The sequence below is a fragment of the Suricata suricatta genome, chromosome 2 (genome assembly GCF_006229205.1).
Source record: "Suricata suricatta isolate VVHF042 chromosome 2, meerkat_22Aug2017_6uvM2_HiC, whole genome shotgun sequence".
Classification (NCBI taxonomy): Eukaryota; Metazoa; Chordata; class Mammalia; order Carnivora; family Herpestidae; genus Suricata; species Suricata suricatta.
Genome location: NC_043701.1, coordinates 97,319,158 through 97,323,091, shown reverse-complemented (window position 1 = coordinate 97,323,091; position 3,934 = coordinate 97,319,158).

Sequence of the window (3,934 nt, the reverse complement as noted above, 5' to 3'; positions counted from 1 at the left end):
CTTCTAATGTGGCTCGTAAAGGTCTCTCTTGCTTGCCCAAGTGCAAGTGGTTCTTGCTTTGCCACTCAATCGTCAGGATGAACACATTCAGGTCACGGTGTATAACTCACTGGCTTGAGTTGTCCATGCAGATCCTTTCTCGAGCATAAGGGGCCCAGGCTGGGTGGAGGGCCAGCACGCAGACAGCAGTGGCCCCGCCTGCGTCCTCCACTGGCCTGAAAGCAGGGACTGGGTGACTTCTGGAACAGGAGAGGCTCAAGTGGCTGGTATGTGTCATAAATGTGGGCCTCGATGAGTCTGTTCCAGGACGTGGGGCAGGGATGCTGTGCGGGAGGTCTGAGTGAGGGGGTATGGGTTCTTCCCTGCCCCGTGGCTCACTCCCAGGGACCCAGACGGCCTCAGGGCTGGCTTGTCCTCCTAGTTCCTCAGGTATCCACTCAGTCCCAGGGGTCCCTGCTTTTTCAAATAAGGCCCCAACATCAATGTCTGTCAATATTGGAAACAGTGGGCAAAACCTGAAAAATGTATATAAATCATGATCCTACATGGTGCTATGTGAAGGAGTCCTAAAACATAGAGATTGATGGTCAAGATGTACCTTCAGTACAGTGAGAAGAGTCAAAACATTGGAATTGGCCCAGTAACTCAGCTTCTGGAGAAGCAGAAGAAAGGATGATGTGTGGCCACTGAAAATGCACAAGGGGACAATATTGTGCTGGTCCCTTGTGGGGACATTGTGTAGGACAAAAGCACAGTCTTGAAACCTCCCCACCCAAGCCCGTCACAGACACACAGACACACACACACCTGCTGGTCTCCAAGGGAAAGCACTGGAAAGAGGGACACCAGTTGGGATGGGCAGTTCTTTCTTTGGAGAGGTGGTGAATCTTTTTTCTTCATCTTTGAGTTTTTAGTATTTATTTATTTTGAGACAGAGACTCAGAGGGAGTGCTAGCACAGGAGGGGCAAGAGACAAAGAGAGAATCATGATCAGGGTGCTATGTGGTCTGGGCCAAGCCTGACTCAGGGCTCCGCCCCACAAAGCACGGGATCACCACCTGAGCCTCAGCGAAAACTCGGACACTCAAATGACTGAGCCACAGGGTTCCCCACTTCAGTATTTAAATTTTGCTCAATACAATAAACATCATCTGTATAAAACCTTTAATTGCTGTATACTTCATTGACTAATAGGTTAGCAAGGAGTGGGAAGATTGAATATTTGATTTAGGTAGTTTTAATATATGCATATCAGACTAACTTAAACATGGCTTGTCCTTGAGAATGAAAAGATTTTCAAGGTGTCCCTCTGGTCCAGACACTGCTCTTGTGGCTCCTGGCTCAAGTCAAACTTATAAAAGGGATCCCTATCCCAGATAATGAAGGTATTTCCTGGTGGGGTTTATGATAATCCTTGTTCTTTGTCATAAAAATGTTCCTTTTATTCCATATTTCTGAAAGTATTCATCATTTTCATGGTATGTGGGCAGACACAACAGGCCATGTTCTGTGGTTCCACACACATGAACATTTTAGAGGTGGCAAAGCAGCAGAAACAAAAATGTGTGGTTATAAGGACTGGGGGGAGGGGATGAGCAGTGGCTGACTAGAAGGACACGTCTCCCTGTGATGGCGATGTTCTAGGAGGACATAGTGTCAGGGATATATAATATGGTGAATATCCCTAAGGACACTGAATGTACAATTTGAAAGGATCTGACTAAAATCTACTTAAAATTAATTTATATTTTAATTATCAAACAAAAAATTAAACCATTAAACATCTTTATAAATCCCACAAGGTGGGGCGCCTGGGTGGCTCAGTCAGTTAAGCGTCCGGCTTCGGCTCAGGTCAGATCTCACGGTTCGTGGGTTCAAGCCCCGCATCGGGCTCTGTGCTGACAGGTAGCTCAGAGCCTGGAGCCTGCTTCAGATTCTGTGTCTCCCTCTCTCACTGACCCTCCCCTGCTCCAGCTGTCTCTCTCTGTCTCTCAAAAATAAATAAAAAGCATTATAAAAAAAAAATCCCACAAGGGATCTGAGGTGGTATTTCAGATGCAACAGGTGGTTGCTCAGGGCCTTCACGGACCCCGCCACCTGGGGCTGGAGGCTGTTCGAGCTCGGGGGCCCCCAAAGATGCACATGCCACGTCCGGCTCCTGAGGTTCACTCAGAGCAGCGACCACCATCTGAACTGGTACTGGTGCCTCAGGTAAGGTCGCCACTTCCAATGATAGCTGAGCTCCAGGAGGAGACATGGCCTCAAGCGACTTGGCCTTTGTAGGTGCATCCAGTGCTATGGTGGGAGCGGGGGCCAGCTCCCAGGGGCCCCTGGGTCTTGCTCCTCAGATAGAGCTGGAGCGTCAAGAAGAGAGAGTGTCATCACCACGATTGTCTCTCCAGGGTCCCTCCAAAGACAGGAAACCTCTCCCACAGTCCTTGTTTCCTGAACCCAAGATCCACCAGCAGGAAGTCCCCCCAGTAGGCAGCCTGAGGGAACAGTGATCTGAGACTACTCGCTGCTCCCAGCCCCACCACAGTCTCAGGAAACGTGCTGGGTGTGGCCGACCCTGTGCCCTCCACAGGCCCACATCATCCACCCTGAGTCCTCCTCACCCTCAGTTTCTAGCTCATTGGGCTCATGGTATATGCACAGTGAGAGAAACTGGGCCCTTCAATCCACCTGTGAGCTCGGCATGTTGAGCTCCATGTATGCCAGCAGCAACTTCAGGCTGTGGAATTTTTGGGGCAGAAAAAATCCACAGGGTACTGGTCTAGCCAGGTGCCCAGGAGGGAGGAGATGGCCCTGGGGAGACAAAAGTGGCCAGAAGAATCAACAGGGGGTGTTCTTCCCACACTGATGTCTCAGGGCACCCTGAGCTGTGGGACCCGGGCCCCCATGCCTCCTGCTCCCGGATGTCCAGAGGCTGCTCCTCAGCTTGTGCACGTGTGATTTGGCTGTCCTGTCTGAGCTAGTCCTAGTCATTGAAGAGGGACTGGCCAATGTCTTTTTGAGAGGGACCCCTGAACCTATGACATGGTCATCTCTGTCCTTCTTGGGGAAGCCAGACATACTCCTTGGCCTGTCTCCCTGCCCACCTCCCACTTGAATGCAACTCAAAGAGGACAGGGAGGGGAGGGGTCAGGTGAGCCAGTGCCTTCACTGCATGCACGAGGGCTCCAGGAATATGGGACCAAATACGGAGAAGGGGATTCTGTCTCTTCCCATCCTGATACCTCCAGCCTGACCTCCTGGGCCTCTGTGCTGCCTCGTTCACTCCATGCCCTTGTGAGTGTCCTCCCTCTGACACTGCTGTCCCACAGGCTGCGAGATATCTGCTCCTTGACCCCTCACTGGGTCTCCTGAACACTTGCTAAGCACCCACCGTGGAAGTTCCCCAAATTGGAGAGTGTGATTTTCCCCACACCCTTTGTTCTGAGTCCCCTGATGGAGATGGAGGCAGGACTGGGAGTGTGAAGGGATGGGGTTGGGCTCTCGAAGGTACAGGCTGTGTCCTCGGGAGTCCTGTGCTGTCCCACTGTGCCCACAGCCCCCCTGCGCTACTCCAAAGGACAGGACCCCCTTCCTTGCTTCAAAGGACGTTTCACCTCTCCCAGGAGTCCCAGAGGTGTGGGATCTGGGTCCTGCAGCCCCTCCCACTCAGAGTCCCCTCACTGCTCTCTTGGAGAGGGAAGGCCCACCTGCAGTAGCTCAAGCCTACTCACATTTTCTGCTCTTCTAAGAGTCTGCGATCTTCCTCCCTCCTGGGAAAGAAGCTGCTGAATCTAAAGGAGGCCAGAAGGGCATCACATCAGCTGTCCTATGGAAACTACCTCTTGTCATATCCAACATCACTGCCTGCTGACTCGAATGGGGCTCTGGAGGGCAGGGTGCTGTCTCTGTGTGCACTGGATCCCAGTCAGCTCTATACAAG